Source organism: Panulirus ornatus, chromosome 18, assembly GCF_036320965.1.
Source record: "Panulirus ornatus isolate Po-2019 chromosome 18, ASM3632096v1, whole genome shotgun sequence".
NCBI lineage: Eukaryota > Metazoa > Arthropoda > Malacostraca > Decapoda > Palinuridae > Panulirus > Panulirus ornatus.
The window spans coordinates 37,879,797-37,907,296 of record NC_092241.1 but is presented as its reverse complement, the minus strand read 5'-3'; positions in this window follow the sequence as shown (position 1 = coordinate 37,907,296).

Below are 27,500 nucleotides of genomic sequence, written 5' to 3'. Positions count from 1 at the left end.
TTTCTTGTAACATAATTACTGACATTAGTCACTTGTTTTTCAGTAATGTATGATAACAGTGTCTTCCCATTCCTAGTTTCCCCGTCCAGAACCAATTATTTGATCAAGATTTAGATATGCCGTTCAAGCCTACTTTGTACTTTAAATTTCTTTCATATTTGATTTTCAGTTCATTACTCTATACTTCATTGCTGAGCATTATTCATAATTCTACCAATTTTTTCCCCCTTTGAAAAATGTAACGAATCTCTTTCTTAACTTATGGATTCTCCCAAATATTTCCTTGAGCAAAGAATCCATTTTTCAAGAATCATAAAAACATCTAATATAGATACTTAATTTTTCATCTTCTAATAAAGATATTCATGTTTTTTCGATTATATTTACTGATAAATCAAACTGTAAAACTGGAAAAAAGACTCTGTACCCCAACCGCACTTTCGTTTGGCAATGACGATTGAAATACATTTTTAGATCCGTTCAGTCGACCCGTGAAACCCTTATACTCGCGACCACTGATTCGACCACCACACTCATGCAGAGTACAGGCATTATGCTTTTCTCTATATGGTATACTGTATGTATTTAAATGGTATATTCCTGACCTGATGTAGCATTGCTCTAGAAATAAACGACCGGGTGTGCGTGCTGCCAACCCTCTGCCACACCGTGCAGTTCCAGTTCCCATGTCATTTAAAGTATTAAAACGGTTTCTTCCAGAATAATACATTAAGCTCTTGGCTGAAACATTTCTCCCCTCCTGACCAAACTTGTTCCCTGAATGAGCACACAAATTGAGGATATAAATTTCACTCCCCTTTGTATTGCCCTTTTCGAACAATAGAACGTGCTGTTGTTTTCATAAATGTTCTGCCATATACAACAAAGACCTTTACATCAAAGTCCATATCCTGTTTTAACAGTATTAGAAAGGTATGCGTAAACCATGAGATTCTTCCGAATTAAACCATATGATCTTCAGTTTGATAATGCTGAGGGAGCATGATGTCGATTTCATGATGAATGTTAAAAAGAATTTCCCCGTGCTTGTGTGTTTGCACAATACTCGTTCGTAACTGAATCGTTGCATCTTTAGGTCACAAATTTTGGGTATACTACATGTTTACCTTAAAGGCATTGTTGAGGCCAACAAAGTTCACTTTAAGAAAAAAAAAAGCTATAAAAGAAAATTTAGTTTATCAGTCACCCAACGTAGCCGACCTGGCAGTTTCATATTCTATGGTGAAGGTCCCTCAGGTTGAAAGACGAGATCCAAGGCCAACAAAGGCCATATTTCAACTTGATATAAAAACCTTTTTATGTTGAAGTCATCTTGTTCCATAGCAGCGCCAGGTGTCCCGGTTAGTGATCAGTATAATTACATAAATAGATAAACAGTCGTTCTAACCTTTCAGACGTGTAATATTTGCATTAATCATATCTTTTTTTTTTACTTTCTTCTTGCCACTTTTCTGATGCTATTGTTCTGTTACTCGACTGAAGCTCTTGTCGTGAGGTATTGACTTCTTGCTTTGTTGTCCATACCTGGTCCTGAGACAAAGATAATTGAATTGAATAGAACATAAAACTAATTTTGCTACTGTTAATCTAATCTAGTCTAATCTGATTCTCTTATAAGCGTGTCCATTTTATTTACTCGTACTTGTTCACCCTCTACCCGTGTTGGCTGCGTTCATTAAAAGTAATTTGCATACTGCAGGTGTCGTGTACTCTGCTACGTTATCACTCTTCATGTGGTCAGTGTTCTGAGTCATATGTCTTTTGAGGATGCTGATATCTTCCTCCTGAGCAGTGGTGGGTTATGTGGCAGTACAGTGAGATCCGTAATCGTTGGTTTTAATCTCAGTCGAGCCAGGAATCATTATGGTATCGGACCCGGTACCTTCCATATCAAGGGCGTAACTATTTGACTCTGGGTTGAGGGGAGAGGTGAAGAGAGACGAAAGGACTCACAACAGGCGAGAGGGAGGGCCAGTAACACATGCATGAGTTGTACCATCCCCACAGAACCATCACCTACACTCGGTGTGACGTTTTAGAAGGAATGGCTTCCATATTTATCGTTTTCTTCATAGTCTTATTACAGTCAGTGTTCAGAACAGCTTCATAAATCGTTTCGTGAAAACGACCATCATGCAGGGCAGTAGTGCTCCTTCGATGCTCCTGGCTGTCGACATTTCTGCAGTGAAAGCATGTGAACAGGTGGAAAATATGGTCCTTTCTGAAGGAGTAGCACTTATCTCTTCGCTTGATATCGCCACCAGAAGAATTCTTATCATAGACATTTCCATCATGTTACGGGGTCCTCGCTGAAGGCACCTGGATCAATAACCCGAGCAGGATCACCGATACCTTACAACGCGAGTGTGCATGTATCCTGCTTCCACGTGGTGGTGTGACTACCTCACGAAGTGGTGTGTCTTCCTCACGTAGTGGTGTGACTACCTCACGTAGTGGTGTGACTACCTCACGTAGTGGTGTGACTACCTCACGTAGTGGTGTGACTACCACACGTAGTGGTGTGACTACATCACGTAGTAGTGTGACTACCACACGTAGTGGTGTGACTACCTCACGTAGTGGTGTGACTACCTCACGTAGTTGTGTGACTACCTCACGTAGTGGTGTGACTACATCACGTAGTAGTGTGACTACCACACGTAGTGGTGTGACTACCACACGTAGTGGTGTGACTACCTCACGTAGTAGTGTGACTACCGCACGTAGTGTTGTGACTACCTCACGTAATGGTGTGACTACGACACTTAGTAGTGTGACTACCTCACATAGTGGTGTGACTACCTCACGTATTGGTGTTACTACCTCACGTAGTGGTGTGACTACCGAAGGTGGTTGGATTCGTTAATGAGGACAGGGAACTTTTTGTATGTCTGTGTGGTATCGATGTGTCTTTCTGTCCCCATTAGTCCTGTAGCATGTGTAATTTCTCGTCGTACTGTTGTATGTACTAAGTCATTTGTTTTATAAACTTCTCTGATAAGTATGTTTTCGTATAATCAAGGATATCATGATATTGCAATTAATGGTTGAATTTTACCTCCTTGCGTCTCTCACAATAATCAAAATCCTGCATATGACAGTTGTTTTTTAAGTTCATCAATTCAGGTTCGCTTTTATATAGCGTGAGAGTACATGTTCATTAATATAGTTGCTCTGCATCGAAAGAAGGACGACTCATTCTCAACATGGTGGTAATTTACAATTAAAAGTTTTTGATATGAAATCTGACTGGATCACTGTGCTCAAACAATCCGCATACTTCTCATGTAATCACCTGTATCTTAGGTACGCTTGTGACCGTCGCTTGCAACTCCTTTCTGAATAAAGTATATTTGTTATTGTTATGCTCTCAGTCTCGAAGCATTTGCTAATAAGTATATCAAATCAACCCGGAGTATAATGTATAGAAATATCCAAGCCTAAAAGTTCAGTGAATGAAGAGACGCCGAGGTCATTTCCATTTCCATTACTTCCATTCTGTATTGACAGTGATTGCGAATGATATCATTCTACCGTTGGTGTTATGATCTATGGGCCATATGGTAAAAGACACCCCCCTTGTGTGAGGGATCTCGGGGTCATTTCCTCCAACAACTTCAAATTCTCCCAGCACTGCTATGAAGCTGCAAAGAAAGCAAATATGAAGTTAGGATTTATTAACAGAGAGTTTTCATACAAAAGCAAGGATGTGATATTGCCACGATATCTAGTTGGACCCAACTTCAAATATGCTGCGCATATTCAGGTTGCTGAGCTTAGCAGGGCTATATGTTATAACAAGGGGAGCGATGTTATGATATTCTATGCTGTTATCTCTCTCAAACAAGGAAGGCCGGAACACTTAACCGTACGGTGCTAGGATAGATGGATAACCCATCCACTTCATGCGCCACCCTAACTCTCTCCTTATTATGTTCTTTCAAAAGTATTTCCTGGCTCTTCTGATCACTTTAGGGATTTTATAGTTACAGGGTTAATAGAGAAATCTTATTAATCAGTACATCTCCAAAATACGCTGTCTAAAAAGTTGATTTCAAAATGGAATTTTTGGAGTTTCCTCATTTCCTTTGTCACTGCAGGACTGGTCAACCTCCACACCCATGATGATGATGTTTACTTTGAATACGCGAACTCGATCCTCATATTCAGGTTCCTTTTTCGTTACCCACAAATCCATCAGCAAATTGGGAATGTTATTCTTTTCTATGTTAGCTGAGACGGCACGGGAAGCCGAGACCCTAATCAAGGCCATCCCATTAATGCTATAGACGTATATATACACCTTAGCCTGAGCCAGGTACCCATTGTTTCTTTCAAATTCTCCAAGCAATAGAGGGGGTCATATCTCATTTTCATGTGTTTTCAACTCTCTCTCTCTCTCTCTCTCTCTCTCTCTCTCTCTCTCTCTCTCTCTCTCTCTCTCTCTCTCTCTCTCTCTCTCTCTCTCTCTCTCTCTCTCTCTCTCTCTCTCTCTCTCTCTCTCTCTCTCTCTCTCTCTCTCTCTCTCTCTCTCTCTCTCTCTCTCTCTCTCTCTCTCTCTCTCTCTCTCTCTCTCGTTTCCCTATGATACACTCAGGTATCGACGCATTTGCATACATTCTCTCACATGCACGTGAGAATAGTCTGGCTATATGCTATGCATTTTCCTTCAACGAAATGTGAAAAAGGAAAATTCTTTTTTCTCTCAACAAATGGTGCTTCAAGGTATTCTCTCTCTTTGATCTGAGACTTTGGGTTTTGCAGGTTTGGTTCCTACACAAGTTTCATCATATTCCACAACACACATATACATCTGTATATTTACGTATCTATAACTACGGTTATCTAGCTATATATCATCTATCTTTCTCTCTTCGGTAGATAGTGAGTGGTAGGCAGCCACTGACCCGGGAGATCTATTACTGGTAATACCCACCTGGGTGTCAGAACACTTAATGACGGCTGCCCTGTAGACCAGCACTTCACTAGCTGTTAAGTGTCACTCCTGTGATCCAGGTAGATATCTATCTTATTTTTTGCCTCACCGACGTGTGAGCTGATGGATTTCTGTCTCCAGACATGCAAACTCTCCATCTCACACGCAACAGCACCCAACACACGACTCGCAACCCTGGAAGCTCGTGCGGTGAGCACAACGCGCTTGCCCTAACGTTTAGTAATGTCTCGTCGTCGGTGCACGTGAGTAAGTATATTACTCTCTCTCTCTCTCTCTCTCTCTCTCTCTCTCTCTCTCTCTCTCTCTCTCTCTCTGGGCACACACACACACACACACACACACACACACAAATCTTTGGCAGACAATCTTTTTTTTAGATCAACATTCACCTCTGGATTTCCCTTTTTCTTATCTGTTTTGTTCAGTCACTTACTCTGTCGTTCGCCTGACGATACTCTCATCCATGACTACACATGAGAGGGCCTTGTTGTTGTTGTAGTTGTTAACAGGCCTCACCTTCGGCTGTCACCTTGAGTGTGACACCAGCAGCCCAGACGTACGTACCTCCATCCACCATACAGACACCAACATCTGAGTATGTACTCAGCGACACCAGACGTCTGTGGTAGCGGGATCTCTGAGGGAGATCAAAAGAACACGTTCTAGATTTCAGTGCGAGTCGAAAGTCCCCCATGTGATCATATTAATGACAGAGAGTTAGTAGATGTTAGTTAGTATCAGAGTGAGTTATTAGTAGTTCTGAGTATTTTGTAATGATACTTCTATCTTATCACTGATACCATCTTGATGTCAGTGTATGATTCATGGGTTCCTTCGCAAGATATCCCCCCTCTCACACTCTCTTCTTTAGGATTATTTACATGTATCATATCCTCCTGGCTTTATACTTCCACGAGATATATTCATGAGAAATATAGTTTCCCCGGAATACACATTATCTCTCTTGAGATGATGGCCCAGTATGTGACTGAATGGAGATGAGGTGGCTGATATCTCTTCATGATATCTGTGCGAAAATGACATATCCACAGTCAGGTATGTCTCCAAGGTAGCAACTGTAGAATGCGTGTGAAAATGAAATGCTACAATGAGTAAGAGATTTCAATGTAGTGAAATTAAGCAATCAAATATGTCTTCTTATCGGGAATTCTATCAAATTTGGAAAGAAAATATCAAACATGAAAGAGAACCCCTATGAAAAAATCTAGGAAATCTTCATATGAACATGTATTATTCACACACACACACACACACACACACACACGTGTATATATATATATATATATATATATATATATATATATATATATATATATATATATATATATATATATATATATATAATACATATATATTATCCCTAGGGATAGGGGATTAAGAATACTTCCCACGTATTCCCTGCGTGTCGTAGAAGGCGACTAAAAGGGGAGGGAGCGGGGGTCTGGAAATCCTCCCCTCTCGTTTTTTTTTTTTTTTTTCCCCAAAAGAAGGAACAGAGAAGGGGGCCAGGTGAGGATGTTCCAAAAGGGGCCCAGTCCTCTGTTCTTAACGCTACCTTGCTAACGGGGGAAATGGCGAATAGTTTAAAAGAAAAAAAAGAATATATATATATATATATATATATATATGTATATATATATATATATATATATATATATATATATATATATATATATATATATATATATATACCACAGTAGTCACGTCTATCCCTATTTGACTCGTGCAGCACTCAAGCAACTTGGCCATATCCACCGGTGGGGACCACATATTATAGTGTTATCATGATGTTAGTACGTCTATGAGGCGACAGTGGAGGGCAACTGGGTAGTAAATGCTCGGTGTCTTCTTTATGGCAGTTACATCGTGGACGTTAAGGGTCTTGGGGTGTGTGGGAAGGGTAATGTAGGCACGGTTGATGATGCCCTGTGCGCAGACGGAGCGGGGGAGTGTGGTTTATGTGTTTCCCTGGGAGTGAGGTTTGTGATGGGTTTACGTACGTCTCGTGGGGTGGTGTGTTTGTAAGACTGAGTTGGGAGATCTGTTGGTCAGTGTTCGTCGGGTTATTTCAGTGTAAATGTATGTTGTCAGAGTCGTGGGGTGGAGTTTTTTTAAGACTAAGTTGGGAGGCCTGTTGGTCAATGTTAATTGGGTTATTTCATTGTGTCTGTATGTTGCCACTGTTGTGTTTGTTGAGGATAGGGGAGCCGTGAGTATAAGGGAAGTGTAAGTTTTATATTTCTATTTAGGGTTAATGGTGAGTTACACATGTTGTGGATGTTGCCGTACTCCGCCTGCTTTAAGGATACAGCGTGAGTGAAAAGTCATATTTGGTGAAGCTCTGTCACTGGGAGTGCATACTCGTCAGATAAATTCTCACACAACAAGAGTTCGCATTACCCTGCTGTTGGAGGTAGTGAAGACTTCAGCTGCAAGAGCCTTTGGAAAGCAAGTGTGGATAATATCAGGAGTTTCTTAGAAAATAGTTCCATGGCGAGTATATATATATATATATATATATATATATATATATATATATATATATATATATATATATATATATATATGTATATATGTATGTATATATATATATATATATATATATATATATATATATATATATATATATATATATATATATATATATATATATATATATATATATATATATATTGGGAATACCTGGTTTAAAAAGCGAGATATACATAAGTATACGTATGTAAGTAGGAGAGATGGCCAGAGAGCGTTATTGGATTACGTGTTAATTGACAGGCGCGCGAAAGAGAGACTTTTGGATGTTAATGTGCTGAGAGGTGCAACTGGAGGGATGTCTGATTATTATCTTGTGGAGGCTAAGGTGAAGATTTGTATGGGTTTTCAGAAAAGAAGAGTGAATGTTGGGGTGAAGAGGGTGGTGAGAGTAAGTGAGCTTGGGAAGGAGACTTGTGTGAGGAAGTACCAGGAGAGACTGAGTACAGAATGGAAAAAGGTGAGAACAATGGAAGTAAGGGGAGTGGGGGAGGAATGGGATGTATTTAGGGAATCAGTGATGGATTGCGCAAAAGATGCTTGTGGCATGAGAAGAGTGGGAGGTGGGTTGATTAGAAAGGGTAGTGAGTGGTGGGATGAAGAAGTAAAATTATTAGTGAAAGAGAAGAGAGAGGCATTTGGACGATTTTTGCAGGGAAAAAATGCAATTGAGTGGGAGATGTATAAAAGAAAGAGACAGGAGGTCAAGAGAAAGGTGCAAGAGGTGAAAAAGAGGGCAAATGAGAGTTGGGGTGAGAGAGTATCATTAAATTTTAGGGAGAATAAAAAGATGTTCTGGAAGGAGGTAAATAAAGTGCGTAAGACAAGGGAACAAATGGGAACATCAGTGAAAGGGCGCAAATGGGGAGGTGATAACAAGTAGTGGTGATGTGAGAAAGAGATGCAGTGAGTATTTTGAAGGTTTGTTGAATGTGTTTGATGATAGAGTGGCAGATATAGGGTGTTTTGGTCGAGGTGGTGTGCAAAGTGAGAGGATTAGGGCAAATGATTTGGTAAACATACATCTCACACATTCCTTCGCCAGTGTCATTTACGTCTGGGGACCCATGTCTACCTATCACTCCTTCTCTTCACGTCACCTTTCACACACAGAGCTTCTCCCCTCTGTCTATATCCTCCATTGCTCTTTCTAATTCTCCTCAAAATATATTCTTAATGTTGTCTTCTCTTACAGTTACATCTTTGTGGATATGGACTCACCGCAGAGATTCTAAATCTCTTACACTTGAGAGTTTCAAGCAATAATTTTGCGCAAACACATTCGTTACCAAGTATCTTTTTCATCCGCTACCCATTATGATCACAGCCACACCTTACTCTCCCTCCTATAACCATCTATATCGTCTTGTGTGCCTTACCACACATCTTTCACTCGGTTCCAATATTAACTCCCGCATATCTCATCCCCTTGTGTCGCAAAATTCTAACATTTTCACTTCCCTTTTCTATAAAGGTTTGGACAGTTTATCCTCTTACATTGATCATCTTATCTCCCCGTCCATGGAGACTTAGTGCATTGGATGGTTATACTGTAGTTGCTCACAGGCTGTGATGGGGCGGTGGATGAACACTTCGGGATTGCTTCTGACGGTGTGACAGCCGCCCTGAGTACAGTGAGTGAATCTATCTTTGTCCGCGTGAGGTTGTGCCTACCTCTTACTGCCAGGGTGTGCTCCTGTCCGTACTGACGAAGTATATTCTGGTCCTTTGAACCTGGAAACTGTAGATGTGTGATCGTATCCCTTGTAGTTATAAAAGTTTCTGGAAATATACATACATTTTTGTCGTGTCTGGTCATCATGAGTTTGATGGAGCATAGGATGGCTTATTGTATATGTATATGGATACCGTCTTGCCTATTGATGTTTCTTTTTTTTTTCGTTCTGTACATGACATGGCTGTCCTGTCGGCACCTAGCAGATGCCTAGTGTTTTGTTGATGTGGTCCCAATTCTGTTTTTAATCACCAGGGCCTCGCATCATATATGTAAACTATCAAGTCTTCATGTAAATCATAGTACAGTTTATGTAAACTATCAACTCTTCATGTAAATCATAGTACAGTTTACAGGGTAGAGCACTTGCGTAACGTTAGCATGGGGGATAGGTACTATTTTACTCGCATGGAATTCTGCTACCAAACCAATATTGTTACCACGGGGGATAGGTACTATTTTACTCGCATGGAATTCTGCTACCAAACCAATATTGTTACATGAGCCCTGACTTACAGATGCTGATGAACGTTGTATGATTGAACCTGAAAATCACATGACAGTTAGTTAGATCATCATTGGACATACCAAGGTGTTATAGATTTACATTCGTATTGAAAACAATGGCTGTTTATGAAACAGAATCGTCTGTCGACATCGAAACTGCAGAATTTGACAGAATATTTCTAGATAATGCTCGCGTAAGGTAATTTTACATGAAACTGCTAAGTGTGTGATGATAATTCCTCTCAAAGGTGATTTAAGTAATTTTTTAACAAGAATTCGCACGGCATATCGGGATGATATTAACTTCATTATCTGTATCTTATATAAAGGCTGTTCTGTTACCACGATATGTTTCATCAAAAAAAAATGTAATTTGCTTATGGTGAAGGCTTATCAGACAATGTCGGGCAGTGATTGCTAAAGCCTGGATCCATATGACAAATATGTTTTAATTCTCTTACTGTCATCATTTCAACAGAGGAATTTTATTGTTTTTGGTGCACATATATAAAATATATTTTGATACTGTTCATTGGTCCCTTTAATATAGGCAATTCAGCGTTCCAGGGAATGTAGGACAAATATGCTTGAAATATTTTATTCTTAATGTCTTTACAGGGATTTTTACTGTTTGTAGTGCATACTACATAGTTGGGTTAAGTAGGGTTGAAGGACAGGTTGGGTGTGTGAGTAAGGGGGGGGGGGGTTGAATAGAGAAAAGCTGGTGAGGTGTTTTGGATGTTTGGGAGTGGACTTGGCACCGGTTGGAACCATGGAAACGGAAGTGAGTCACAAGGTGGGGTAGGGGGCGAAGGCTCTGGGAGCGATGAAGAATGTGTGAAGGGAGAGAACGTTATCTCGGAGAGCAAAAATGGGTATGTTTGAAGTAATAGTGGTTCCAACAATGTTATATGGTTGCGAGGCGTGGGCTATAGATAGAGTTGTGCGGAGGAGGGTGGATGTGTTGGTAATGAAATGTTTGAGGATAATATGTGGTGTGAGGTGGCATGATCGAGTAAGTAATGAAAGGGTAAGAGAGATGTGTGGCAATAAAAAGAGTGTGGTTGAGAAAGCAGCAGAGGGTGTATTGAAATGATTTGGATATATGGAGAGAATGAGTGAGGAAAGATTGACCAAGAGGATATATGTGTCAGAGGTGGAGGGAACGAGGAGAAGTGGGAGACCAAATTGGAGGTGGAAGGATGGAGTGAAAAAGATTTGATCTGCATAATCATAAAGATATTTCTTGACCCGTTTCCAGCCACACTGAACCGGAATTCTTGGAAAGGTTAGAGAGTCCAGAGGACGGATAAGGTTAAAGGCTACGAGTGATTCAGAGTAGGTGAGACACAGTCACCTTCTGCAAATACAGATTTCCCCTGAATCTGGTGCGGGGTACAGACCTACTATTCTTTTCTCTTAGTGATACAAAACTTTAGATACACGAAATTCTCTCTTAGAAAGATTGCTAATAATGCGACCTTCAAGGGAATGGAATTTCTTATAAATGAGATTACTTACAATTAGAAAAGAGTGTTAAAGGGAATGGAATTTCTTATAAATGAGATTACTTACAATTAGAAAGGAGTGTTGTGAGGACACAGTTGTTCGTACAGTATCCGATATCTATTATCACATACCTCTCCTCCCTACGAACCACTGGCTCGAATTCTCATATCTGGGAACTCGTAAAGTTCTCCTGGAAATATCGCAGTTATACGCTTGCGAGAGAGGCACATTATCACCAGCTTCATCTTTCTTTTGAAATTGGCTTTTGTTGGCGGGTCGTTTACTTTGTGTAAGACTTTCCAGTTGGAAGTATCGTCTTAAGTATTAGGAAATTAAAAGCAAGCTTGAGACGGACCGTATCAGTATTGTGATATTGATAACATGACAACGTTGACCGGATGTATAACTCAGGTAACGTAAGAAATATCAAACATGATAATAGAATCAATATTTACTCAGCTCTTTTTCTCTATAAGGAGTTGTGTGTTTGTGTGTGTGTGTGTATGTGTGTGTGTGTGTGTCTGTGTGTGTGTGTGGTGGGGGGCATTAAGCGATGCCTTTTAGGTATCATTCAAGCATTCTCTGCCACGCCTCAAGGACCATGAGGCCTCAAACTTTGATGGTATGTGGTTCAAGGTTTGTCACCCAACTACCACACTTTTCCTCTGCCTCGCCTATTCCTCTCCTAATTCGACAACCTTCATATCTTTTTTCGACTGTCTAAACTCCTTCCGTGAGGCTGTGGCATCCTCTCACCCGCAAGCCGAAATTCTCTTCCTCGGGGGCTTCAAAGTTCACTATATTAAATGGTTAAATTCCTCTCATACGGATGGTGGAGGGATTGAAGCCCTCACGTTCTCCATTCTCAATGATTTAGAGCAAATTATCTAACATCCTACCCATGATCCTGACCGTTGCGACCATTCTCCTAATATTCTGGATCTGTTTTCCACCTCTAGTCCATCCCGCTGTAAGTACACAGTCTCGCTCCCAATGGTTCATTTGCTGATGCTCTCGTAGACGTATCTATTCTAACGGTACCTCCCCCTCCAGCAGCCCCGTCTAAGTGTACATACTGGCACCTCAACAAAGTTGAATGGAAAGAATAATGTAACTTCTTTTATGATTTTCCTTGGGTAAATTACTGTCTCTTATGTGGTGATGCTTCTGTCTCCATAAAAGCATAGCAGAAGTTATTCTTTCGGGAATGGAAGCATCTAACCTCTCCTCCTAAAAGACAACCTCTTCTTCCAACCCATGATTCAACCGTTCCTTTTCTGAGGCCATTAGCCAAGGGATCAGACATATCGGGCTTGGAAGAACTCTCCTCCCTCCGACTCCCATTCAGCTTATATCAACTGTCCGTTATCACTGTCCGTTATCATCGTTCTTTTATTCAAAGAAAGTGCGATAACCTATCCTAGTCATCCACTGATAAGCTTTACTGGTCTTTAGCGAAGAGCATCTCTAACAACTGTCGCTGTACCTTTCCTTCCGCTCTGGCGATACTATAGCTGTCTCTCCTGTACACAAAGGAACTCTCTCAAAGGAACATTCCTTCAACCCCTGATGTTCCCCTTGCTAAAACTATGCTCCTGCCCGTAATCTCTTTTTGGACTGTCTGAAAAGCGCTTTTCTCTCTGGACTCAAGCAAGGCTTATGGTCTTGATGGCATCCATTCTCGTGTTCCAAGAGAATGTGTTTCTGAGCTTGCACCTGTGCTTGCTCCCCTGTTCCGTTTCTGTCTGAATACCAAAACTTTTCCTTCTCCTTGGAAGCATGCATTGATACATCCCTTCCCTAAGAAAGGTGAGCATGCTGGGCCCTCTAACTATCGTCCTACTGCTTTGACATCTACTATTTCCAAAGTCTGTGAATCCCTCCTCGACTTCCATATCCTGAGACACCTCGAATCTCACAGTCTTCTCTCTGATCACTAGTATGGCTTCCGTAAGGCGAGATCCACCGACGATATTCTTACTAATGTCTGTCATCATCTCTGAAAGATTTTGGAGTTTTATGCAGTTGCTCTTGACATATCCAAAGCTTTTGACAGGGTTTGATGTCGGGGTCTCATCTCCAGGCTCCCCGTTTTTGGCTTCCCTCCCTCACTTTGCTCCTTCATATTTAGCTTCCTCTCCGACCGATCTATCTCTGTAATTGCTGATGGATCAGCCTTCCCCCATTTTTCCAACAACAGTGGTGTCTCTCAAGGTTCTGTTCTGCTCCCTACACTTTTTCTCCTTTTTTCAACGATTTCCTCTCTTCTGCAAATAATCAAATGCACTCATACGCTGACAACTCTCCACTGTATTCATCTGTATCCTTCTAGTCTGCTTATTCTTATCCCACTCGATCTGCATGTCGTCTTGACACAGCTTCCTAATTACTCAGACTTAGACAAGATATCTCAGTGGGGTAGACGAAATCAAGACCCAGTTTCTACCCATCTGTGTATCGAAAACTCCTCACAATTCTCGTCTTTCCTTTGACGGTTCTGTAATTCCACCTTTCAGTGAACATATTTGGTATTATTGTAACATCCAATCCTTTCTAGGAAACCCTGCATTATGGGAATAGCTAAGTCTGCCTCTTAAGAAACTGGTTGTCTTGTTTAGATGCCGAAACTTCTCTTCTTCTGGAAAGCTGTTCCGTCTATACAAAGGATTGATTCGTCCTTGCATGGACTACTGCTCTCACATCTGGGATGGTTGTAGCTCTGCATCCTTATTGACAGAGTTGAGGTGAAAGCGGCTCGATTTATAAATTGTCCCAGACTAACTTCCAAGCTTGAATCTTTCCCTACGTTGTAATGTTTGTTCAGTTTCCCTCTTCTATTGGCGTTACTTTGTTTTTTGCTCCCGAGAGCTGGCTGCTTGTGTGCCCCCACTACTAGCTAGACCACGCAATTCTTGGCAAGCTGCTGCGTCACATGATTACTGTGTGGCGTTGGCAACTCAAAGATGGGCCGTTTTGATCAGTTTCTTTCCCTACACGTCGAAGCTTTGGAACTCTCTAATTTCTCATCTCTTTCCCAATAACTATGACGTAGCACATTTTAAAAGATAGGTTTTTCACTTCCTTCAAAATTCGTAAATACTTTCTCTTGTCTAATCTTTTTCCCTTCCATAATCCTTTCTATATTTCAGTTGAGGTTCTACCTAGTATGGACTTTTGTCCTTGACTGAAGCCTTCAATATAAGGAAAAATATTATCAAAAGTGCAAGACATGGGTAGAGGGAGTGACACAAAAAGATGTTGATCTACTTTTTCAAAACTGCAGTTCGAGAGAGAAAGAGAGAGAAAATAGTTTCCTTGTTGCATTTCTTATTCAAAACCAGCCTCTACCCTCACTTTGTGTGCAGAGATTTGCACAATGTGGTTCATGGTAGAATATCACTAACTCTAGAATATCCCGACCGGGGAAGGTTCGTATCTACCTTATTTTTCAAGAGTAAGAGATGAAGAATATCTTAGTTCTGAAAGTTACGTATGATATTTAATATAAATACCCCATCCTCAATTTGAAAGTCACGTATAATATCTAATGTAAATACCCCATCCTCCATTCTCCGTCCGCATATATGTCCCAGATATCATCGCAGCCCCATATCAGTTATGCAGCTAGTTAACGGTAATAACTTGATTCAATAAGCTTAGCGTAATTAGGATGTTATTCTCTTTGCCTGCCATCGTTCATCTTAAGGATGTGTTGCGCAAGGAGGGAGGGAGACAGATGCTTCCATATGATTTACGTAAAGCCTTGTGATGGGTAATGTTTGTATTGCGTAGTAAGACTATGATGGAATTTTTCTCGTCCTATGATAGCGTTATGGCTATTTCAGTACAGGTGGAAATAGAAGACGATTCTGAAATACGTAGCAGGATAACCATATTCAGGATATACTTACACTCATCTCTGTGTGGTGACCACAGGGTATATATGCATTCTTAGGGGTATATATAATAGAACGAGTCAGACTGTTGACTCATGAGGAACAGCATCCTGTTGCTCACAGGGCGAAGCATAATTCACGTCGTGGTCCTAAATTACAGCTTGCCGTGCACATATTGTAATGTAGCCCACACACTGAGTGAGGCCGTGCTTCATCACAGACAGTGAAGTGTTGCCTACACAACTCCCTGAAGTACGATCACTAGATCTAATACGTTGAGGTGTAGCTTTGAGGTGCAGATAACACTGGCTGGCCTGTACCAGTTTACCGATCGCCTGTTGAGCTCACACTCACTTGGGGTACAGCATCCAATGCTCCAGATGATTAGGTGCAACTCACATGCACCCCTGACATCCAACATCCTACTGTTGTATGGCAGAATACATACGTGTGTTTACAATACAACATCCGACCACGTATATGGTGAGATGCAGCTTATAGTTTCGTCAGGTTAGCGTACCTTTCGGTCACATGTTGGCACGTAGCTGAAACTGCTAGTAAAGGTAAAATCTCCTACCGTTCAGGTGATGAGGTGCGGCTCACAGTGGTGTCTAAACTAAATCATCCCACTTACAAATGGCACTTTTGTTGAAGGTACAACAAACATGTATGTATGAGTCTTGGGAACTGAATGTGAGCCGGCTGCCCTGACTCTATTTGGCCCACAGACTGTGATCAAGTAGAAGTAACTCAGATTCTTTTTTTTTTTTTTTTGAGCGCATCGTTTGTCAAGGGAAAAGCAGTTCGCCTACCATTCTAGGTGTCCGGGATTCGATATCTGGGTGTACAGGGGAGGAAGGGCAAAGGGGATAAAAGTGAGTGTTCAAATTACAGAGGTATAAGTTTGTTGAGTATTCCTGGAAAATTATTTAGGAGGGTATTGATTGAGAGGGTGAAGGCATCTACAGACTTTAGATTGGGGAAGAGCAGTGTGGCTTCAGAAGTGGTAGAGGATGTGTGGATCAGGTGAATGCTTTGAAGAATGTATTTGAGAAATACTTAGAAAAACAAATTGATTTGTATGTAGCATTTATGGATCTGGAGAAGGCATATGATAGAGTTGATAGAGATGCTCTATGGAAGGTCTTAAGAATATATGGTGTGGGAGGCAAGATAGGGTTGTACCGAGGAGGGTGGATGTGTTGGAAATGAGATGTTTGAGGACAATATGTGGTGTGAGGTGGTTTGATCGAGTAAGTAATGAAAGGGTAAGAGAGATGTGCGGTAATAAAAAGTGTGGTTAAGAGAGCAGAGAGGGTGCATTGAAATGGTTTGTCACATGGAGAGAATGAGTGAGGAAAGATCGACCAAGAGGATATATGTGTCAGAGGTGGAGTGAACGAGAAGTGGAAGACCAAATTGGAGGTGGAAGGATGGAGTAAAAAAAGATTTCGTGGGATCGGGGCCTGAACATGCAGGAGGGTAAAAGCCGTGCAAGGAATAGAGTAAATGGGAAAGATATGGTATACCGGGGTCGACGTGCGGTCAATGGATTGAACCAGGGCATGTGAAGCGTCTGGGGTAAACGATGGAAAGTTTTTTTGGGCTTGGATATGGAAAGGGAGCTGTGATTTCGGTGCATTATACATGACAGCTAGAGACTGAGTGTGTCTTTCCCTAGTGCTACCGCGCGCGCGAGCTCGGGGGGTGGGGGGTGGGGGGGGGTAGTTTCATGTGTGGCGGGGTGGTGATGGGAATGAATATTGGCAGCAAGTATGAATTATATACGTGTGTATATATGTATATGTCTGTGTATGTATATATATGTATATGTTGAAATGTATAGGTATGTATATGTGCGAGTGTGGCGAGGTGGTGATGGGAATGAATAATGGCAGCAAGTATGAATTATATAAGTGTGTATATATGTATATGTCTGTGTATGTATATATATATGTATATGTTGAAATGTATAGGTATGTATATATGCGTGTGTGGACGTGTATGTATATACATATGTATGTGGGTGGGTTTCCTTGCTCTGCCTCGCTAACGCGGGAGACAGCGACAAAGTATACTATACTATATATATATATATATATTTCCTATGAGTCCACGGGGAAAATGAAACACGATAAGTTCCCAAGTGCACTTTCGTGTAATAATCACATCAACAGGGGAGACACAAGAGAGAAATAACAGTCAATTGATATACAACGAAGAGACGTACGTAGCAAGGACGCTATTTGGTAAACATGTGATTGTCCAAGACAAATGGCGTCCAAGCTACGATTCTTCGTTGTATATCAACTACTGTTATTTCTCTTTTGTGTCTCTCCTGATGATGTGATGATTACACGAAAGTACACTTGGGAACTTATCGTGTTTCATTTTCCCCGTGGACTCATAGGAATGTACTTGATCACGCGCAAAATTGTGATATATATATATATATATATATATATATATATATATATATATATATATATATATATATATATATATATATATATATATATATATTATATATATATATCCCTGGAGATAGGGGAGAAAGAATACTTCCCACGTGTTTCCTGCGCGTGGTAGAAGGCGTCTGAAAGAGGAGGGAGCTGGGTGCTAGAAATCCTCCCCTTTCGTTTTTGATTTTTCCAAAAGAAGAAGCAGAGAAGGGGGCCAAGTGAGGATAATCCCCCAAAGACTCACTCCTATGCTCTTCACGCTACCTTGCTAACGCGGCAAATGGCGAATAGTATGAAAAAAATACGATATATCAGAGAGAGAGAGAGAGAGAGAGAGAGATAGAGAGATGTACCTCACGTAACAGACTTGGTCAGATGAAACATAATTTGCGCTTTATGGTGCAAGATCTCATGTCTTTTTGACAAAGGGCGCACTCACCCTGTCCCTGATCTCCACATTCCTTGTCTCCACCTCGCCTCCAAACGCCTCTCGAATCCTCATACTCCTCCTCTCGACCGAAGTCGTTTAAGCCATCTCATTCCTTTTCACATTCTTCGTCTCGACCTCCGCGGGCAGTTCTCTCATAACGTGTGACTCATACAGTTCTTGTGCATTCTCCACCTCACGTGATGATGGCTTTGATGATCACATTAAGCCTCAGTGATAAGAGTGCGTTGGTTCCAGAAGACAAAATGCCTCGCACATCGTCGTGAAACTCTATAACAAGTGACACCTAATACCTTGCAGTATCTCATCGACTTCCAGCTTAACAGAGAAATGACTTTATGAAACACTCTGTTGATTCATGAATTCGTATATTTTGTCATATATATATATATATATATATATATATATATATATATATATATATATATATATATAATTCGTATATTTTGTCATATATATATATATATATATATATATATATATATATATATATATATATATATATATATACATATATATATATATATATATATATATATATATATATATATATATATATATATATATATATATATATATATATGTATCTTTTTTTTCTTTTAAACTATTCGCCATTTCCCGCGTTAGCGAGGTAGCGCTAAGAAGAGAGGACTGGGCCTTTTTTGGAATATCCTCAACTGGCCCCCTCTGTTCCTTCTTTTGGAAAATTTAAAAAAAAAAAAAAAAAAAAAAAAAAAAACGAGAGGGGAGGATTTCCAGCCCCCCGCTCCCTCCCCTTTTAGTCGCCTTCTACGACACGCAGGGAATACGTGGGAAGTATTCTTAATCCCCTATCCCCAGGGATAATATATATATATATATATATATATATATATATATATATATATATATATATATATATATATATATATATATATATATATATATATCATCTGACTTATATTTCTCTCTTGTGTCTCCTCTGATGATGCGATTATTACACGAAAATGCACTTGGGAACTTATCTTGTTTCATTTTCCCCGTGGACTCATAGGAATATATATATATATATATATATATATATATATATATATATATATATATATATATATATATATATATATATTATCCCTGGGGATAGGGGAGAAAAAATACTTCCCACGCACTCCCCGCGTGTCGTAGAAGGTGAGTAAACGGGACGGGAGCCGGGGGCTAGAAAACCTCCCCTCCTTGTATTCTAAACTTTCTAAAAGGGGAAACAGAAGAAGGAGTCATGCGGGAGTACTCATCCTCCTCGAAGGCTCAGATATTGGTGTCTAAATGTGTGTGGATGTAACCAAGATGAGAAAGAAGGAGAGATAGGTAGTATGTTTGAGGAAAGGAACCTGGATGTTTTGGCTCTGAGTGAAACGAAACTCAAGTGTAAAGGGGGAGAGTGGTTTTGGAATGTCTTGGGATTAAAGTCAGGGGTTGGTGAGAGGACAAGAGCAAAGGAAGGAGTAGCACTTCTCCTGAAGCAGGAGTTGTGGGAGTATGTAATAGAGTGTAAGAAAGTAAACTCTCGATTGATATGGGTAAAACTGAAAGTGAATGGAGAGAGATGGGTGACTATTGGTATCTATGCACCTGGTCATGAGAAGAAAGATCCTAAGAGGCAATTGTTTTGGGGGCAGCTGAGTGAGTGTGTTAGAAGCTTTGATGCACGAGACCGTGTTATAGATATGGGTGATTTGAATGCATTTGAGGGTATAATTGGTGTACATGGGGTGTTCAGTGTTGTAAATGGAAATGGTGAAGAGCTCGTAGATTTGTGTTCTGAAAAAAAGATTGGTGATTGGGAATACCTGGTTTAAAAAGAGAAATATACATAAGTATACATAAGTAGGAGAGATGGTCAGAGAGGGTTATTGAATTAGGTGTTAATTGATAGTCGCATGAAAGAGAGACTTTTTCGATGTGCTGAAAGGTGCAACTAGAGGGATGTCTGACCATTATCTTGTGGAGGCGAAGGTGAAGATATGTAGAGGTTTTCAGAAGAGAAGAGAGAATGTTGGGGCGAAGAGAGTGGTGAGAGTAAGTGAGCTTGGAAAGGAGACTTGTTTGAGGAAATACCAGGAAAAATTGAGTGCGGAATGGAGAAAGGTGAGAGGAAATGACGTAAAGGGAGTGGGGAAGGAATGGGATGTATTTAGCGAGGCAGTGATGGCTTGCTCAAAAGATGCCCGTGGCATGAGAAAGGACGAAGGTGGGCAGATTAGAAGTGGTAGTGCGTGGTGGAATCAAGAAGTAAGATTGTTGATGAAAGAGAAGAGAGAGGCATTTGGACGATTTTTGCAGGAAAATAGTGCAAATGACTGGGAAATGTATAAAAGAAAGAGGCAAGAGGTTAAGAGAAAGGTGCAAGAGGTGAAAAAGAGAGCAAATGAGAGTTACAATGAGGTAGTATCATTAAATTTTAGGGAGAATAAAAAGATGTTTTGGAAGGAGGTAGATAAAGTGCGTAAGACAAGAGAACAAATGGGGACATTGGTCAAGGGTTCAAATGTGGAGGTAATAACAAGTAGTGGTGATGTGAGAGGGAGATGGAGTGAGTATTTTGAAGGTTTATTAAATGTGTTTGATGATAGAGTGGCAGATGAAGGGTGTTTTGGTTGAGGTGGAGTGCGAAGTGAGAGGGTCATTGAGAATGATTTGTTAAACAGAGAAGAGTTATTGAAAGCTTTGCGAAAGATGAAAGCTAGCAAGGCGACGGATATGGATGGTATTGCTGTGGAATTTATTTAAAAAGGGGGTGACTGTGTTGTTGACTGGTTGGTGAGGATATTCGATTGGCGGAATGAATGCATAGTGCCATTGTACAAAGGCAAAGGGGATAAAGGTGAGTGTCCAAATTACAAAGGTACAAGTTTGTTGAGTATTCGTAGAAAATTATATGGGAGGGTATAGACTGAGAGGCTCAAGGCATGTACAGAGCATCAGATCGGGGAAGAGAAGTGTGGTTTCAAAAGTGGTAGAGGATGTGTGGATCAGGTGTTTGCTTTGAAGAATTTATGTGAGAAATAGAAAAACAGATGGATTTGTATGTAGCATTTATGGATCTGGAGAAGGCATATGATAAAGTTGATAGAAATGCTCTGTGGAAGTTATTAAGAGTATATGTGGTGGGAGGCAAGTTGCTTGAAGCGGTAAAAAGTTTTTACCGAGGATGTAAGGCATGTGCGCGAGTAGGAAGAGAGAGTGATTGGTTTCCAGTGAATTTCGGTTTGCGGCAGGGGTGTGTGATGTCTCCATGGTTGTTGATTTGTTTATGGATGGGGTTGTTAGGGAGGTGAATGCAAGAGTTTTGGAGAAAGGGGCAAGTATGCAGTCTGTTGTGGATGAGAGAGCTTGGGAAGTGAGTCAGTTGCTATTCGCTGATGATACATCGCTGGTGGCTGATTCGGGTGAGAAACTGCAGAAGTTAGTGACTGACTTTGGTAAAGTGGGTTAAAGAAGAAAGCTGTGAATAAATGTGAATAAGATCTTAGCAAGGTTATTAGGTTCAGTAGGGTTGAGGGACAATTCACTTGGGAGGTAAGTTTGAATGGAGAAAAACTGGAGGAAGTGAAGTGTTTTAGATATCTGGGAGTGGATTTGGCAGGGGATGGAACCATGGAAGCGGAAGTCAGTCACAGGGTGGGTTAGGGGGCGAAGGTTCTGGGAGCGTTGAAGAATGTGTGGAAGGCGAGAACGTTATCTCAGAGAGCAAAAATGGGTATGTTTGAAGGAATAGTGGTTCCGACAATGTTATATGGTTGTGAGGCGTGGGCTATAGATAGGGTTGTGCGGAGGAGGGTAGATATGTTGGAAATGAGATGTTTGAGGACAATATGTAGTGTGAGGTGGTTTGATCGAGTAAGTAATGAAAGGGTAAGAGTGCTGTGTGTTAATAGAAATAGTGTGGTTGAGAGAGCAAAAGAGGGTGTATTGAAATGGTTTGTTCTATGGAGAGAATGAGTGAGGAAAGATTGACCAAGAGGATATATGTATCAGAGGTCGAGGGAACGAAAGTGGGAGACCAAACTGGAGGTGGAAGGATGGAGTGAAAACGATTTTGAGGGATCCGAACATGCAGGAGGATGAAAGGAACGATGTTGTATACCGGGGTTGACGTGCTGTCAGTGGATTGAACCAGGGTATGGGAAGCGTCTGGGGTAAACCAAGGAAAGTTTTGTAGGGACTGGATGTTGAAAGGGAGCTGTGGTTTCGGTGCGTTACACATGACAGCTAGAGACTGTGAATGAATGTGGCCTTTAATGTCTTTTCTTATCGCTACCTCGCGCGCACACGGGGTGAAAGGGGCTGCCATTTCATGTGTTGCGAGGTGGCGGCGGGAATGAATGAAGGCAGCATGTACATATGTATATATGCATATGTCTGTGTATGTATATGTATGCATACGTTGAAATGTATAGGTATGTATATGTGCGTGTGTGGGCGTTTATGTATATACATTTTCCATCTCTAATGTCACACAAAGTGTGGTCCAGTATTGCTCAGTTTGAGAGAACGTTTCGGATTCCTTAATGCGCTACCGAGTGATTTATAGAGTACCAAATGCTACCAACGAAACAGTATAAGATACAGAGCACAGAGTAACTCTACTGACATTGCCAACAGTTTCTGATGACTGACCACAAACACAGAGCCTTCACACAGCGGCCACCCAGGGCTGGGGTAGACACCCTCCCATCAGTCAGGTCAAAGTAGAGGAAGGAGGAGGGGATTGATCACTAATGGTAGGTTCTTATCGTCTTTTCGACAAGGTGTCTAGATTACCCCACACGTTACTGCTGTTTCTTGCTGTAAGTGATGGTCCGTCATACAGAGAGAGGGAGACGGTTCCCCTAGTATCAACTTGACAGTTAATTAAGGGGTCCATATCCTCGATAAAAACTCCTTCGAGAATTTGGAGTATTCTTCTGTTCTCAAACTTGCTAAATTTTTTATTTGATTTGTCTTGTGGTTGCTAGTGAAAGCCCGTTGGTGTTGTTGCCAAAGATGTCCTCTGGGTTCCTCCCTTCTGCAAATGGGACGTCACTCCTCTAGACGGTGTTGCTGTTGTTTGACCAGCTTAACTGTTGTTCGATCCAAGTGCACAGTCTCTAGTATTACTCTTAAACAGAGAGATAACATTGATCTTTTTCAGTAATTGCAGGGTCGTCAATAACATTGTTCTTCATGACCAGAGATGATAGCCACAGGCTCTGATAAATTCTCAAATTCATCTTGTCATTTGGATTAATCGGTCGGCGATATCGATTCACAATGTCTTGAAGTACTTTCTCATCTTACACGAAGGCGACATTTTATTCTTATGATAAAATTCATCAGTAGCTCCTGTATTTTTACCTCTTGGAGTAGTAAATATATACATAACCACACAATCACACACTTGCCCCCTTCCTGGGTGGCTGACGCTCGTCAGAGTGGCAGAATAAGGTGCGGTGGTGAGTGCAGAGTCTGAACAATTACATAACAAGGTTGGAAATGGTTGACCCTTGACCAGAGTAATGTACACGATACAAACTACAGCTTATTTTGCTATTACTACCAGCTTGATTATAGAAATGATGCACAAGTAGAAATAGAAATTGGTTTGTATCATCCTTTCTTTTTCTTTTATTACGTAATTGCACTTCATATTAAATTGCAATTACTTAAGGCCCACACTTAAACAATAATAAATACCACACACTCGTTGGCCGGATGTGGGCTGAGTGCAGCAGTTTGGCCACCCCTGCTCCAACCTTGGATAAGAAAAGGACTTTTCATATTAAACACTGACATGTATCACCCTGTCGCTGTTAACCGTACGAATCAATTGCTTCTGAACAACTAACCACCACCTAGTACTGTACTAATCATCTGCAAACCAGTAAACAGACACTCGCCCGCCTTCAGTCATTTTTTTTCCTTGTCTGGAAAGAAAACGCAGCTGGGGACATGTACCCGTTTGTAAGAGGCTAATCTTGTCTGCTATCGACACCAAGTCTTAAGTCAACAGAAACGTGCGTATTAAGGTGTCATCCGAAGCTGATTAAGGCGATTCCTCTGTCGCCACTGACTCACTTTCTTGCTTTAATGATAAAAACGGAGAGGAGGCAAGGCTGGCTGGCCAAACCGGTCATGTCTAGGAATTGAAAGTGATCAAGTTTTATGAAGGAGAGGCACCGTACACATTAAGAGTGTGAGTTTCATCTTCAAATATTCGACTTTGATAAGGAAACCGATAGACACCGTACGTGTGTGTGTTTCTCACGAATGACTAAGGTTTCATTTTTTCTGCAGATAGAAAATGGAACCGAAAACGAAAGAAATTAAGAGTAATACATATACAGTGAGTAGAGGACAATGTTTTCGTGATACATGTTATGAAAGACGATTTCTGAAACAATATATTATGGCAGTATTCACGCATACGATTTCAAAAATATCGTATTTCACAAAGCAAACTATGACCTATGAACTTCCAACCTCATTAACAAAGAAGTCCCGGTCACCTTTCGCTGCTTGTAGTGGTAGTTGCTTACTTGTTGTTTTTCAGCCAGAACAGTTTCATGGGCAGTATATGTCAAAACAAATTAAACCGAATGAAAATTGTGTCGTCTAAGAATAGAGAGTATGGGGCAGTCAGCTGGCAGGTAACGTGGGGTTTATAGCACTTGACAGTAAAGTACTGCAGTTTCGAATGTCTTCTGATTTCAGATGCATCTGTTTTTTTTAGTTATCTGTTTCCCTTGTTAGACTGCTTAATGTAGCTACATAGAATAGGTTTTTATGTTTTAAATACATTTTTGATATAAACGAAAAAATTTCTCTGTTGAAGGCTTCCAAAACGAGTCAGGGATATCATAGAAACTCCATTCACCTTGAAGGAAACTAAGGAGAAATAAGTTACCTCATAAACTCTTGCATTCGAGTATCATTTGGTGAAATATGAATGATAAAGGACAGGCATGAATAGCAATCGCGCTGGAGAATGCGTGCATATACGAGGAACTCGCGAAAGAAAACAAAAATTCAGAAAAAAAAACCGATGAGGGTTGGGGGGAGAAGTTATGAGGGAGGATGAGGAAAGTCATGAGAAAAGGTTATGAAAAAAATTGGTTCGACTTTTGAGTGGATGGGGAAGACTGGATAGGAACGACTGACTGAAAGGCTTTGAAAGTAGTGTACAGGAAGGGAAGTAGAATAGACAGATGGTGAAGAAAAAGGAAAGGTCCAGCGTTAGTTCAAAGGACATAATAAGGTGAGATAAGGTTGATCACTGCTGGAGTGTAGCATTACGCTGATGGACGCCATAGAGAACCGGTTCATACCATATTACAGCAGCTGAGAATTATAGTTTCACCACTTGCATTAAATCCTCTATAACACAGGGAAGGCGTCACATGATGCTTAATCATTTTTCATACTCAATGCTTCTTTAGTTATACATTAGCTCTCGCAGCACAGGCTGTGCTTAACTACATGTTCCGCAGATCCCTCAGCACAGGTAACGGTTCGTTGATTGTAATACAACTCCACCCCAACACAAACATTGCTTCTAGTAGAACCACATCTTCCACCACGCGGGTAGTGCTTCATCAGTTGTATTACAACTCCCACAACACAGGTATTACCTCACTAGTTGAACTACAACTTCCACAACATTATCTGTACTACAACTAGCAATGGTTCACCTAGGTGTATTACGACACAGGTTGCGGGAGTCTTCATTGATTGTGCTGCAGCTTCCACAACACAGGTGATGCTTCAGTAGTCGTGCTGCAACACATGCTAGACATATGATACTTTATTGGTTGTACTGAGACACCTTTAACACAGTTATGTTTTATGACCTGCACACTCCTCCCACAACACATGTAATGCTTCACTTGTTGTGCTGTAACTTCCGCATCACAAATAATACTTTACTAAATGAACTTTATCTCGCAATAAACTTGTGCTTTATTAGTAATCTCCAATTCCTTCAGTATAAGTAATGCTTTATTAATTGTAGTTTAACTGCAAAAAAAACCAGGTCGTGCTAACGGTGGCTTAATATACTGGTTACTCAGTACAATGTTTAATTGGCTAGCGGGTCATTCTTTTTTCTCTCTTCCTTTTTGAGGAAGGATTTTCTTTTTAACTTAATGGCTGTATATTTCTTTTTCAACTTACGTGTTTTTAAGCAAGTGATTCCATTACGCTTACTACATCAGGACTTATTTGCTGATGATACCATTTCTTCGTATTGTGCTCCGTATACTTCGGATACTGTGGATACATTGCTCTTTACACAAATATCTATAAATGTGTTGTTTCATCTTTTCTGCTGGAATTGAAATAATCTTTTATTTCTTCGTTTTCCCGTTACGTTCTCTACGAACCCTTCTTAACACATGGGACAAATTTCCATCTCCAATCAAGGCTATTCATGCAGGTAGCTCTTTCCCCTTACAGCTTCAGCATACCCCCAATACTACACAGGAACCTAATTTTCCTTTTGATATCATTATGACATAGCTCGGTACTAGCTAGTTACCTCAGCCACGTACGGTAAACGCATGCGGTATATTGACAACATTTCGACTAAGGTACTTGTAGGTGGTACCCCAGGAGCAAATCATGTGTCTGCTCCCACAGTTACTCTGGGAAGGCAAGCGTCTGCTGTACATATTTTCATATATCTATCCACGTGAATAATGCATCAGTATCTGTTGTCATCTTCGACCTTTTTGTCTTAGACGATATAGGTTTCAGAGATGGTCCAGCGTCTTGATAATCTACTTCCACGTGTCTTTTCATCCACTTCGTCTCAAAAAGGAAAATTAACACATATGTTTGTATTCCTTTTACTTTTTTTAATTAATCTTATATTTAGCTAGACTGTGGAACACTTCATTATTGTATGATTTTTTTTATTCTTATGATATTTCTTCTCTTAATCAGAGACAGATCTATCATCATTTGAAGAACAAGTGACTTTGACCGACATCCCTAACTTTAATGTTGGCATCAGTGCTCGCGATCGGTTCATTAAAGATGAGAGAATATTCTCGGGAATTCATTTAGTAAAATGATTGCAGCCGAAAATGGAGTGAAAATCCTGCTCCTTCTCCGGTTATGTTTATGTTTGAAAGATCCTATGACTGTAATGATTAAGGTCACTTCAGATCAAGATTGCTGGACAGTTCACTATCAGTAAATATTATTTGAGAAGATAACTCGAACCTGGAGAGATGATATTCGTAAAGCAGTTGAAGAAGGTCTTATGATATTGTGACGTAAATAGCAGTAAGTTCCTGGGCTTTTTATCTTCTTATGGCGCCGCTCTGACATTCCCCCGGAGCCTGATGACTAAAGTCTTGAGAAGTTTTGCTGTAAAAATGACCTTCCTCTCGAACATGGA